This window comes from Ammodytes marinus, assembly GCF_949987685.1.
Source record: "Ammodytes marinus genome assembly, chromosome: 4".
Lineage (NCBI taxonomy): Eukaryota > Metazoa > Chordata > Actinopteri > Uranoscopiformes > Ammodytidae > Ammodytes > Ammodytes marinus.
This window is the reverse complement of record NC_137233.1, coordinates 23551938-23566268: the sequence shown is the minus strand read 5'-3', so window position 1 is coordinate 23566268 and position 14331 is coordinate 23551938. Positions and strand designations below refer to the sequence as shown.

The following is a 14331-nucleotide window of genomic DNA, read 5'->3' as shown; positions in this document are numbered from 1 at the left end:
AAGTACAAGTTAAAATAATTTTGTACAGGATTCTCTGAAGCTTTACTCATTTGGACTTGACCTGTTATTTTAAGGCTATTTTACAACCAAGATTTAAGAATACAAAAGTTTTCCTTGGTCAGCTCAAGCTGTGTAAAACCTCCTGTTAAGTCCCCAACATGACTCAAGGTCATTCATTCATTCAGTGACAGTGTTTGTGTTTGTTAAAGTGCACCACATACCAACAGTAACTGCTTTGCTGTCGCGGTATAGTCAACAGGTAGGTTTGCCTGTTTTCTGCCTGTCTCTGTAGGGCTAAATATAGAAAACTCTGCTAAACAAGACAGTCGTGTTTCCACTGCTAAAATATTTACAGCTACTTCCCTCAAACAAGTGAGAGTGAGAATATGAGATGAGAGCTGCTGAAACTAGATTTGTATTCACTACTCAGCTGAAAGCAGACAAGCCAAGTCCCAAGTCAAGCGGTGCAGTTTGCACTCTTGACTCTATTTGAAGTCACATCTCATTCCTCCTCTCGGTCCCCTATTCCTCAACTCTAAGGTAATACCCCAGTGTTATGCTAGGCTGAGCCATATGTGAGCCATGCACACTTCTACAAGCCAAACGGGGCAGCCTGAAGCAATCATTGCACCCAATTTCAGTTTATAACCAGCAAGGATTTGGAACAGTTCACTCTCTGTAGTCCTCACTGATTGGACGAAGGAAAGAGTTTATTAGGGAAGGGGGTGCCAAGAGCTTTGTCCCCCCCCCTCCTTGCCCTTCCTCTTTAACTTAAACTCCCCCTTTAACTTTCACTCCCCCAGCTGAAGAATGCTCGTAAACAGGGTTCACCTGAACAAGCCAGTGGGAGGGTAGCTGGCCTAGTTTTGTTACCATTGTAAAATGTTACCAAGACCTTGTTTGTGTTTTGTTTAGGGCCCCCTTTTATAAAAAATAAAAAAATGCTTTGGGAGAGAGACAGCAAGGGTGAAAAAAAGTTTGGTTTGTGAGATAACTGCTACCAGATGCTCTCTCTGTCTGTTGTTCAGCGTTAAAGAGAAGGGCAAAGAGAGGAGGAGAAAAGACGCACGGCACGACCATTAATGGATGAACACCTTAACTGCTTCATTAACATTCCCCATCATCTCCTTGTCTCCAATGTGTTTGTCCCAGACTCTGCCTACAACAAATGCAGAATCATTGAAAATGTTGTGTTTGAATATGTAAAATAGTTGGTCTGCAACTAAAACAATAAGGGGCTCTGGCCCTGACCTTTGCAAAGGGCTAAGGTTCTTCTCTGTCCCAAATGTTCACAAAGCTTACCTACCATCCCCTGTAATTCAACGGTGGTAAATGTTGGGTTTATTTATGTTGTTTACATTGGGCTGGTCTTTCTCTTTGTACATCTCCAAGATTAAAGTGTTTGATGTTGGACTTCTGTGGTTGTGGGGTGGGGTTCCTGGGTCTGTCTGGATGGAGAAGCAGCTGTGGCTGGCATCGTGCTGCTGTTTCAAGTTGAAAGAGGATATGTGCTCATATGTGACCATGAAGGCAGGGTCTGTGAGGGCACTGAGCGTCTTCTATTGAACAGTTCACCTGCACAAATTTCCCTTTTTAATTTCAAAGAAACTAGCACAACATGCAGTGAGCGTGCAGCCTCTTTGCTCACAGCACTGTGCTGGACAGCGTTCAGATTTTCCACAAGTGCAATTTCTACTTTTATTACAGCCTTGAGTTCAAAGAAAAATCAAGTTATGAACGTCAGACTTCCACGCGACTGCCATCGTTAAAGGCTCCAGACTTACGACAGCATGTCAACACTGGCAGACATGTGTCAGATAATTTATTGCTATCTCTCTCTTTTTTAACCCTTAATTAGACTGGTTTTCCCCCCTCCTCCTTTCTGCATAAAGTGGAAAATGCGCCTTTCACCATTACTGCTCTTCGCCCTGACTGGTGACGTCACCACTGTGTATGTGGCTTGTCGTTAAGGCAACACTCCGATCAAAAGTTTGCTGCTGTGGAGCCTACCGTGTCCCAAGAATAGCCTAGCCAACACTAGTCTGCTGACATTGCCACATTACATCAAACTTTGCATAAATGTAGTAGTTTATATACCAAACAACACTCACAAATGTCAGTCATTAGTCCGATCCAGTATTTTGTATGGAGATGGCTCTACTTTTGGCAAGTGAACGCCATGTTTCCATTTAGCTTGTTTCTTGTGGTGGTCATACAGTATGCTCATTTGATTGCTTTTGCCATACTGGAACAAGTGATTAATTCGTTTTCATATAACTATATACAGTACACACTATTTCGCATGGATGATAATTCCTGACGCTCAACACGTTTATGCTGTGCACTCCTGACCATTCAACGCAGACTCTTGTTGGCTATTGTAAGATACCACAAGGAAGCTCCTATTAACTTGAGTGAGATGTCAATCAAATGTTAGAGTGAAGCGGACATTTTCAAACAAAGACACTGTGGGTGGAAACATTGAAACATGAGCTGGGAAGGAAAATAGCCGGTTCATTTCAAATTATGCAGCAGCAGTCCTTTGGGATTCCTCAATGTTTTATTTTGAACATGTTTTGGACTATATATTTCACTATAACTTTTGCCTATGTAATCATAGTGTTTTTGTTAGAAGAACATTATCGATCAAGGCTTCATGATAAGTTGCCTAAACTTTGTATCTGTCCAAAGATGAGTCGCATGAGTAATACCACTTAAACACAGCAGTTTGTAAACAGCATATGTAATGGACAGCCCGGGCAACTTTTACAATCACTCTATTAAAGAGGACCTATTATACTTTTTCGACTTTTATGACCTATAAACGTTGTTATAATGATTTATAGTCATGTTTAACCATACTAGTGTATCAAATAATTACGTACATGCATTTAGACGTATTCCCTGCTGACCGTCTGGGGTGGCTGTGCAGAGCGCTAAACACTAGGGCAGCCGGTCGAGAATTCACTTGTTCAAATCGGTTCAAATTTCCTGCCATCGTGTCGTGACGTTCCCGGATTTTTCCATGTATGGTAATGCTGCAACGTGGTAGCGCGCTCCGGCCATGCCCCCACCTTCCTGCTCTCAAATCTGCCCGTGCGCTGCTGAAAGTGTTCCGGAAGGAAGGTAACCAACCGGAGTGGGGTTTGCAGGAGGGGGGGGAGGGGCGGAGATGGCCGATGCACAGGCGGAGGGAGCGGAGATTGCAGTGTTGACAGAGCATGCTGAATCGCCCAGATGAGAGGAAGCGTTTCCCGAAAATCTACATCGTTTTTTTGTGATGTGATTCGTGTCAGGTTGCTCTATAGCAGTTTTTAACAAGAAATTAAGACCAGAAAAGTAGTATAATAGGAGATCTTTAAGTGGCTGTTGGATTTTTCCAGCTCCAAATTATTGTTATTATAGTATATATCCCTTAACGGTCAATCCACTAGTATATGGAGTCCATCATCATGGTCAACTTCACAAATGAGCTTGCGTGTTCAGAGAGTACAATCTTACAAACGCCTCAGTTGTGAAGACATCCTGTAAGTTAGGGGATACTATATATTCCTTGTCCTGCAGACAGTTCCTAGTTCTACATCAATGCTAAAAACAACATGTGCCGACACGTTACTGTTAAGCTTTTTATTCTTGGAAATGGATGTGTCTAACAGGAACCAGTTCCTCTCACTCAGCCAAAAGTAAGGAGCAGACAGCGTTTCGTGAATGCTCCACAATTAAATCTGATCAGGTTAATGCTTAGTGCTTAGTCCATTTTGACGTTCAACTTGTTCTTTTTGTCACATTTTCTGTGTGGATGGAGCAGAATGCAGGAGCAGATAAACAGAAGTCTATCTCAATACCTTTTATTTTTTTCTATCTTTTAACTCTTACTGCTACTCCTCCAATGATTTATTTAAAAAAGTGACATGTCATGAAAGCATAATTACATACTTCTGGCATAATCAATAAATTAACACCTGTCAATTTTAGTCTACTAAACTAGACTATATCAGAGCTATGATTACTAGAGCTACAAGAAGAACACTATACAAAGCATATAAAATGCTCCACAATGGAGCCATTTATATGCTTTTTGGGACTATGTGGTGTCCAAACACCAGTATGATAAACAGTATATTCTGTACACTATAAAAAATAGTATTTGATTTTGACAAAAGCTGGGTCCAATCCAATGCATTACACGCTCTTAAAAAAGGATCATAAAATGAACAGACTGCAATATATTACATGTTGTTCATGCTTTTGGCTTGACAGTCAGTTTGACAGAACTTTTTGTCTCTCTATCTTGTCTTTATGATGGGTGAAAAGTGAGTCATTCAGAGGGCAGCGTGTGTTGTCCTTAGCCTGCTCCCTTACAGTGTGAGGGACTTGATTAGCAGTGCAGGCGTAATCACTCAGCAGATGGGAACAGAGTGCAGTGTCACCAAGAAAAAAAACAACCCACAGTTGGATAATGGTTTAGCACGTGTGTGTGTACGTATTTGTGTGTGTGTGTGTCTGCGTCAAGTCAGACTGAGTGACTCTGATTAAATTCTGTAGCAGATTCCTGAGTGTTGTGATTCCAGCCTAGCACACTCCCCATTTGCAGACTTCTCTGTCCGCCTTTCAACACTTGGTCTTTGTGACGCCTGTATCCCGCCTGTCCTCATAAGTCATTTAAACACACTTTTAATAGTGTTAACCTGAAACTGAGCGCCATGCGTCTGGCAGAGTGCGTGGCAGGCTCTGTGAAGCATTGTACCAGAATGAACACCATAGTAGTCGACCTTATCACATGCACAGACGGTACTAGGTATGTTCTATTTTTTTTTTATAATCCAAAATTCTGCGGGGGGAGGGTTGCACTGGTACTGAAACGTCAAACTGAAATGGCCTTTACTTATGTAAGGGGACTGCACAATGATCCTTGTGTTTCTCCGACTGCACGGTAAATTTTGTGATTTTTAAAAAAAAAATATTTTCTCCCATGATTAGCTTGTTCACAATTGTGGGAGATAAAAAAAAAAAGTAGATATAGGTATTGAAAGTTCACATCATGGCCGTGCGAGGATGAAAAAACCCCAGTGGAGCTCCCGCTCTCCGTTACCCCTCGTACCTCATTTCTGGAATCTTTTTCACCTAGGCTCTGTCAACACATGAAACTAGCCAGTTGAAAGAAAGAGAAAAAAGGAGAAGTAAGGGAAAAAGAGACGGGTTGAGGGGAGGGGGTGCAGTTGTGAAACTGGCGTCCGACCATCTTTTGAGTAGGAATTCTTTATGCGGGGGTCAGAGTTCAGGCCCGCTGCAGTGTGGGCCGCTGTGATTGGCTGAGGGAAAGGTGAAATGAAAACCACGGTAAACTTTTGACCCCAGCGCAGGAGCTTGAGCAGGAACGCCCCGCTCTGCCGTGGTGGAACAGAGCCCGCTCTCTTCCTGTGCTTACTCCACCAATCCAACAGGGACGGTGGGGAGAGGAGGAGGAGGGCGGGGAGGAGAGAAAGACAAGAGCTGGAGGGAGGGAGGGAGGGAGGGAGGAAGGGAGGAAGGGAAGAGAGAAAATCGTCAGAGCAGCGCTGCGGTCTGTGTTTTTTTTTCTTTTTTTTCTCTCAAGTCCGTGGCACAGTTGAAACGTGTACACAAACAATCTGCTTCTGAAAAACAAAGTTTGAACCAAACACTATCTTATTTTTCATATCAACTTGGATGTTTAAAAAAAAAATGGCAATTCTAATTAACTGTAACCCTGATGTGAGATCTCATTGTCATTGCATCTGCATCAGACGCTAATGAATAGGTGTTGGTGTGTGTTATCAGACTGGACAGCACATAGGCTGATCAGGCCCTAGCGCTCTGGCTCTCCAGATAAAAGACTGTTTAGCCATTGATTAATGAACCAATTTCCATAATATTAGTGTTGTGTGAAAACAGACGCCTGCATTTTGTTTGGTCGCCGTGGTGTCCTCTGTGTGATGTGGTGCTCTCACTTGCATCACCCTGGCGTAAACACCAACATGTTTAGCTTATAGAAAATGAAGAGGTTGTTATAGATGCAGTGGTGCTAGGCATGCAGTGAGTTATCTGGTTGAATCTGTGCCCGACGCGTGGGTCCTTTCCTGTTCCTTTTTGTTCTTTGTCCATATTAATGATGAATAGTTGTATGAGATGCATGTGTGTGTGTGTGACACACACACACACACACACACACACACACACACACACACACACACACACACACACACACACACACACACACACACACACACACACACACACACACACACACACACACACTGGAATCTGCCATCTCTTTGTTTCCACCTTAATTTATTTTCTCTGGTTTTTCTACACGTTGCAGTTTGTGTGAGAAAAATGGGGAGATGCATACAGAGCCTTTCTGAACTGTGTGTGTGTGTGTGTGTGTGTGTGTGCGCGCGCAGGCTGTGCACCAGGCGCGGGTGGGGGATGTTTGTTTTTTTTCAAGGAGAAAAAGCAATCCTATGAAGGCAGTTTCTCTCCACTTTGAACTACCATCAAAACACCACCACATTCATCTATGGGCATCATGTGCACTGCAAGTTTTGAGGAAAAAGCCAATATGACTGATAGCTGTTTTTTCATGTACGTCCATGTGAATTTTTTTTATTCGAAAATTTGTAATGTGATTTACGTAAACACAATGTTGTTTTGCAGTCAGTGAAAATGAGTTGCAGATGGCCTAAGCTGTGTTTTAATTTATTTATCCCATGTTTATTTTTTGAAAGGTTTCTGTGTTTGGGATAGATAATTAGATTTGGAAACTATACCCATTGACACATTTTAAATGTTTTATTTTAAGGCGTTGATTGGTCAGTCAAATTGAACCTTCAAATGTTGACCTGTTTCCACTGAGCAGCACAGTTTGGTTTGGCATGGCACAGTTTGGCAGGGCATTGTAACCCGGACGACGATAACCACGGTCAGAGACAGAGTACATACAGTATAAGGGTCAGAGCCGATGAATGGCTGCGACAGCTACGTAAGTATCGTGAAATTATAGCAGGTGTAGCCTGCTGATTAATTCAATGAAAAGGAAAAACGCCACACAATAAACAACTACTTACTGCACGCCGGCATTTTTCTCTACACACAAGACTCTTCAACCTTGCAGCGCTGATTTCACTCAGGGGTTTAGCTCTGGCACGGAAATGAATATTCTGTCCACAGACCGCAGTGTGTAGCTCCACCCTTTTGGGAAGGCTCGGTACCCAAACGAAAGGGCGACAAAAATATGTGCAGCACAGTTTGCTTATTTTGGTACCCTTTCCAACTTTTGACTGTGGAAACGCAAATAAATGAGTGCCGAGCCGCACCACTCAGTGGAAACGAGGCTTTGGATTCCTTAAAGACTGAGGCTTTTCTGTCTGCTCTCCTACCTCCCTGTCCTCTTCTCTTGCTTCACTACCATGGTTTTGAAAGATGTGCTTTATTCCACTGTGAACTGCTCCTTGTGTGATTTTAAATATATTAACTCTAAATTAACCTGCTTGTTATCTAAGTGAACACATTTGTTAGTCCAGAAATGCAACCAAGTATTATTGTTTTATTTGTGGCACTGTCAATTCACAACTTTAAAATGGCCTAAAGTACGCAGAGGAATAAAGTGAACAAAACATCTTGCTCTACCACCACCAGACACACTATACAAACCAATGCAGGGACAGGGTTTTTGTTTTTCTGTCTGGTTTCAAGCCTTGCTGGAACTTCACAGCTGCTTGGCCCCTAAATGGAGGCTTTCTCGACAATTTACAGCTTCACTTTTTCTAAATCCACACTTGTACACACATGCTTGACATATGTCCTCCTCAACCCCATCCTCGAATCGTATTGTGTGGTAGCACTCTCCATCTTGCCATCAAACTCCTTGTCTCCAGTTCATTCCTACTAGCACTTGTAATGCTAGAACAGTTAATATGCAGTATTACCCAACAACAAGGGTGCATTCAACTCTTATGAAAAATGTTTTGCTTCTGGAAGTAATACAAGAATTAAGGGGGAATCCCCTAAAATATGAGCATGATAGATGACTGCTAAACAAAGTGAAATCAGTTCTAAATCATACAATGCAAGAGCACCAATATCTTCCATGGTCCCCTGTTTTTCATGCCATCCAGCAAGGGTGTCCAACATGGAGTTTACAGCGTTGAAAGTTCACTCAAAGAAAGGATCATTTTCTTTAAGGTACTTGTGGATTCCAAACATAAAGTTTTTTTTTTTTTTTCTGGTTACATTTTCTGCAATGCAGCACTATAGAACATCTTCAAAAAACTTGGAGCAGAAGAGCCAAGTCAGTATCTTATCTTCTTTTTTTCCCTCTTACTGTCTCAGCAGTCAGACATTTTAAAGCCTTTTATTTATGTTCAGTTTTGCCATACTTGATGCTTTAATCCACTTAAAAGGAGGAATTGTCGTCATGGAAACCTCTTTTTATTCGTTGTAATGACCATTTGATTTGAACTTTGGTTGATTTGTCGTCCTTCTTGCATTGCTAAGGGCCAGAAGGGCAAAGTACTTTTTTGGTTCATGCGTATCTGTCTCGCATCTCACAATTAAAGAGCGCACTGAAGCAGAGACATAAAGAATGACAAGTTGCTAATGACCCTCTGTGAAAGCCACTACGAGTAACATGGCACGTTGGTGTCCCCTTTGGACAAAAGCGGTAGTATTTTTACGACGCCCGTTGTCGCAAAGCTGTTTTGCCAGGCGTGCGAATGTGAACTGAGAAGGGCGCAATATAGTGCATGTCCGTGTGTTGAAAGTGTGAGGACTCTTTTCGGCTCCGTGAGAGTGGTTTAGACACTGCATCAACTAATGCCAGTCAGTGCTACACACACCTGATTACAATGAGTTGATGCAGCAGCGTCACCTAACTACTCTCTCTCACGGAGCTGAAAGATTACGTGTCCTCACAGAAAGCGAATGAACGAGAGACGGCAGTTAGTATGGATCACGATGAGGTAATGTGTTTGTGTTGTTGATGTAAATAATGACTATTTCAGATAATGGTTATCTGATGATGGTGAAGCAAAGCAAACTTTGTGTTAGTACCAACCGCTCATTCATTTAGGAGTAAACACTGCAGTCTAGTTTCGCTCTCGTGAAATTGTATACACGTTGCTTGGCAACGCCCTCGTCCCACCCGTAGCCTATTTTAGCTTTTCTTCATTGCATTTTCTTTTTTTTTTCTTTGATGGTTCAGCCCCGTTATCAGTCATTATGACGACAAATAACTGTCTCAAACAAGGCTCCCGCTCCCCTTCCCTCACCTGGAGGGATAGGCTTCTAAAATCACGTTGCTGCGCGGCTGCGTCACACTGAAATCTGCGACCAATACGGATATGTGACCATAGAGCCTGCACGAGCGAACCGAAAATCGGACTGGGTGTGCGACCAGACCAAAAGCAGTAATAAAAACTATATAAAAACGTCTTTCTTTGCACTGATGGTCTCGTTTGCTGTTAAAGGTAATTTATGATTATCGGAGGAAACATGAGGCTGTTTAAAAGATATTTAAATGTTACTCGTAGCCGCTTTAAACTTGGGCCCTAATTGTCCCATCATAGCTTCTTTTTTAACCTTCTGTGCAAATATACAAGGAAGATATTTAACATTAGTTTTTTTTAACAGCTCTAAATGTAGCTGTTAATGTTGGGATGCAAGGCTAACTAGCTTGATGTAATTGACCATCACAATGTTATCAAACATGTGAATACTCAAGTCAAGATGTTTCTTTGAAAGGCAGAAACATTTGACGTGTGAGCCACACATACAGTACAATAAGATGTAACTTAAACTTATGAAATATTTCTTATTTGTGTGATTATTAAATCTGTTTTAATTTTTAATTTAATTGTATCCAAGTCTGAGGGTTGACTTTGGGATTTGGCATAACATATCTCTAAATTACTCAGGGCTTGCTCTTAGCTAAAGACATTGAGGCTGTAGTTGGTCGTGTGAGTTCCAACTGCTCCTAACCCTGTATAAAGCTGGCTGTCTGCTTAGCAGGAGGGACAGAAGTTCTTTGAAGAAAAACAGGAAGTCATTCTGTCCTTTTGTTTCCTTTTTGCTCTTGATGTCCCAAACTCAAGTGGACACCTTTGTTTCTTTATTACTGTGTGTGTGTGTGTGTGTGTGTGTGTGTGTGTGTGTGTGTGTGTGTGTGTGTGTGTGTGTGTGTGTGTGTGTGTGTGTGTGTGTGTGTGTGTGTGTGTGTGTGTGTGTGTGTGTGTGTGTGTGTGTGTGTGTGTGTGTGTGTGTGTGTGTGTGTGTGTGTGTGTGTGTGTGTGTGTGTGTGTGTGTGTGTGTGTGTGTGTGTGTGTGTGTGTGTGTGTGTGTGTGTGTGTGTGTGTGTGTGTGTGTGTGTGTGTGTGTGTGTGTGTGTGTGTGTGTGTGTGTGTGTGTGTGTGTGTGTGTGTGTGTGTGTGTGTGTGTGTGTGTGTGTGTGTGTGTGTGCGTGCGTGCGTGCGGCGAAGTAATGATACTAAATCCGTCTAGTTACTCTTGTTTGCCATTTTTCCTTATTTTACAGTGTTTTTTCCACACCCTTAAATCCTAAACTGTTTAGCCTTTTGCTTTCTCACACAGTTATAATAAAGATAGTTTGGACACATGTGCATTCGGATGTGTTTTGGGGGGTCTGTGATTGCGTGTATGTGTGCACCACTTTGTCTGATCTTTGTTTTGGGTAGGCCAGTGTTTATTGTTGGATCTGCCATTGTCTCGGAGCGCTCAGATTGCAGGCTTTATTTCAGGCCGAGCTGGAATGTCCTCCTCACTATTCTGGTACTGACTGACTGACGCTGCTGCCATTCTGGCTTTAAGCCAGCGCCTGTGTATCCAAAGTGTATTTTTCATTTCATAATACTGTCCAAAATGCTTCGATACTGCAGAAGTATAAAGTGTCAAGTGTAAAAACAGCAGGAGTTGTTCATTCCCCTTTTTTATATAGTCCCTTCAAACACATTGAATATAACTAATGAGGAATGTTATCAATTGATATCTTCAAAATCAAGTCAGCTAGTTAACATTAGTTGCCATGTTTGGATCACCCCAAACACTAGCTCAAGACCAGTGTGTAAAATCACAGACAGAGGAGACAATAATCAGGGGGCAGTTGTTCTCCTTAGAGATGCTCCCTACGATCCTCTCCATTTCTTCACTCAGTGCAAGAGAAGCCATGCCTGATACCAGAGCTTTGAGGCATTCAACGCCTGCATCTTTGTAAGATAATGATGTCTCTGGTGATGTTTGAATACTTGTTTGGTTACACATGACGGGAGTGGCTGTAATTTTGGCGGGTAGTTTTGGTGAAGATATATAGCAAAACCCCTCAGCGTCAATTGGGCTTTGTAGTACAAGAGATTGTGTCTGTCCCTTCACAGCACACTGTCACTTCGACCAGCTGAACAATCCAATTCACCGTCAAAGCCAATCATTGCCCATATTAAAAGGTGTAGCATCCCTGTTTAGTTGTTTCAATTTATTAGATGTTGTACATTCAGATTTTTACATTTAAAGGTACAGTGGGTAATATTATTACCCACTTAGCAGCATTCAGTGGTGGGATTCTAGATTGCAACACTCCTTCGCTAACTCCTCCCTTTCACAGAAGTTACGGTGACCTTTAAGGACAACAAGCTAGTTACTAAAGATGGCATCATCCACCACTGCCTCAAGTATTGACACAAAATCAAGTTATGAGAAGATGTATAAATTCTAAAGCACAGTAAGCACTACTGATTTGTCTTAAAAAAGGTGCCTTTAACTGTTTAATCAACAATTCAGAGTATTGGATAGGCATATTTAAAGTGCAATATACATAATGCTAGATCAGACATTCATTTTAGCTTCATAATGCTGGGGTTTTGCAGTACCTTGAGAATTGAGGCCTTCATAAGCGTCATCTATATATATTGCATGACTCATTTTATAATTTTTCACACATAAATCCGTCTGAACGATACCTGCTATATTTTCAGGTAGAACCAACAACAACAACAGCCCATAGCTGCAGCTGCTCTACAGCAGTCCGCATCAAAATCATGCATGCTTTCTGATTTAATCTTAAAGCAGTATATGGCAGACTTCCTTTTATTACAAGTTTAGTTTAGGAACAGTTTCAAATTCAAGTACTCATTGCTACCAGCATCAACATTTTTGTTAACAATACCCAGTGCTATTTATCGGAGTGTCTCCTATCCTCTCCCCTCCCCCTCCCTCTTACTTCTCTCCTCCCCCTCTATATCCTACTAGATCTGCCCTGACTCCTCCTCCTCCTCCTGCGCTCCATATTCATACGTGTGCTTCCATGTCCTGCTTTGAATTACATTGCACTTCCAGGCGTTGCTCATGTGTGGTGTCAGTAAACAAGGACAGAAAACCCAGGCAGCGGTTTACTAGGTTTAAGAATGTTCTTTTGACCATTTTACCAAAAACTAATATGTCAGAAAAAATGCAAATGTTGCTCCCTCCCTTTTTTGTTTCTGTGAATACTTGATTTGTGGCTTTGGTGTTGGCGAGAGTCAATTCAGAATTATTAAAGCGGCTCTTGACAGTTGACGGAGGGGGAACGCTTTTCTCTCTTTCTCTGTGTTAAATTATTCAGCTGCAGCATTAGCTCAGTTGCAGCCTGGCGTTTAGGACTGATGTGATCAGTGGTCTGTGGTGGAGGATCTCAAACACACACACACACACACACATACTCAAAACAAACACGTGCACACACAAACACCTGTTGTTCCAGTGATAGACCTTTAATGAATCTTAAAGTCATATAGTATTTCTGCGTTATTATATAGAATGTGTGTTAGGCGCCTTGTGATTATTCTTAGAGTGCAGTAAGGAAAGAACTTGACAGGCTTATCCGTTGCAGTATGACCATAGTGCTTAAGGTCAGTGGTTTTGGGAGCAGTTTGTACCCAAACACTGCAAACCAGACCCTCCCACTTTTTGTTATGGAGCTATGACATGTCCCCTTGATATGAAAATGTGGCTATAAATCCTGTAAAAATGTGCAAAAATAAAGTAAAAAATTATATTGGTGTGTAATATTTTAACTGTTATTTTTAAAAACTGTACAGAAATGTTGGTGACCAGCTCAAGAGAGATGCATTTTTATTACTTTGATGAAAGCTTATCCAATTGCTCCGATGAGAAAACACAAAAACCCCAGAGGACCGTCTTAAGCGCGATTATGAAAAGCATTGCAAAGTGCTGAAGGTTATGAAGGCTTTGACAGAATGCTTAGAAGCACAGTGTCTGACGAGCGCTACTCAAAGCATATAAGCACTGAATATTATTAAGGAGAGAAAGGTGACATGCGCAATAAGTGCTATTTTACCATGAATAATGACACTACCTACCTGCCTAATTATGTAAACATTGGGGTTGTCTGACCTTCTTGTGAGAATGGGGTCATTTGCACACTGTCTTGTTCGCTGAATGTATAGTTAGCTACGTTGTGGAAAGACTCCGATGGCCAGCAGCATTCATACATGGCGTGAGTAGGAAGCAGGAGGACAAGGGAACCAGCCTGATAAACAGAATATGTAAATAGGGTGGATGAGTGGCCACATTTCCAGGAAAGGGAAGTGATGACGCAGTGGAACGGGCTGAGGGGAGGACGCAAACAGGATGCTATCTGCTGTGGCTTCCTGTACAATTTTAGAAAATCAGATTTTCCCATGAATTTCAGTGAAAGCAAAACATATAGAGAGAGGCGTATGCTAGGTGCCATCATTAAGTCAACCTGAGACACGTCCACGTTCACCACACAGTTAATGACCTTTTCTATTTCTCTCTTCTGTTTTCAGGAAATGTTGAGGCATTGAAGAGACACCCTGAATGGAGCTTCACTGGGGCTGGCCAAGGTGAGAATGTGGTCTATGTAGAAAAACACTCACACATACACACAGTCACATACACACACCCCTAGGTGGATGTTCCATTAAAGATTCAGCCCGTTTCATTTTTAACTATGAGATGTTGCATTTCTCACATTGGCAGCTGCTGTTTGTGTACCTGATGTATTTGTGCAACACATCTCATCTGAAGTTTCACATTGTCAAATAAATGTGATTCAGGTCAGTGGCATACTGCCAGGCCTGTTGAGACTCATCTGTGGTTTGGGCTGGCTGCTGCTGCTGCTGCTGCTCACAATCTCTCACCGTCTGTTCTAGAGTTGTTGTCTACTTGGGTTGGCAGTATTCAGATTTCAGTCTTGTCAAACTTCTAGAAAGTAAACACTGCCTTTCTGAGAAATACAGAGAGAGTTATGTGGAGCTGATAGGCCTAATCAACTTTGGGTCAACT

At 42.0% G+C, this 14331-nt stretch overlaps 1 protein-coding gene across 4 annotated transcripts in view; it reads left to right on the top strand.

Annotated features, from left to right (window-relative positions):
• ncoa3 (nuclear receptor coactivator 3) overlaps positions 1-14331 on the top strand; it is a 35067-nt gene that overhangs the window by 3546 nt on the left and 17190 nt on the right. For all 4 annotated transcript variants that reach the window (XM_080026976.1, XM_080026977.1, XM_080026975.1 and 1 more), the window contains exon 2: positions 13833-13889. The gene's annotated coding sequence lies outside the window, so the exon portion shown is untranslated. The remainder of the gene's footprint in view (positions 1-13832; positions 13890-14331) is intronic.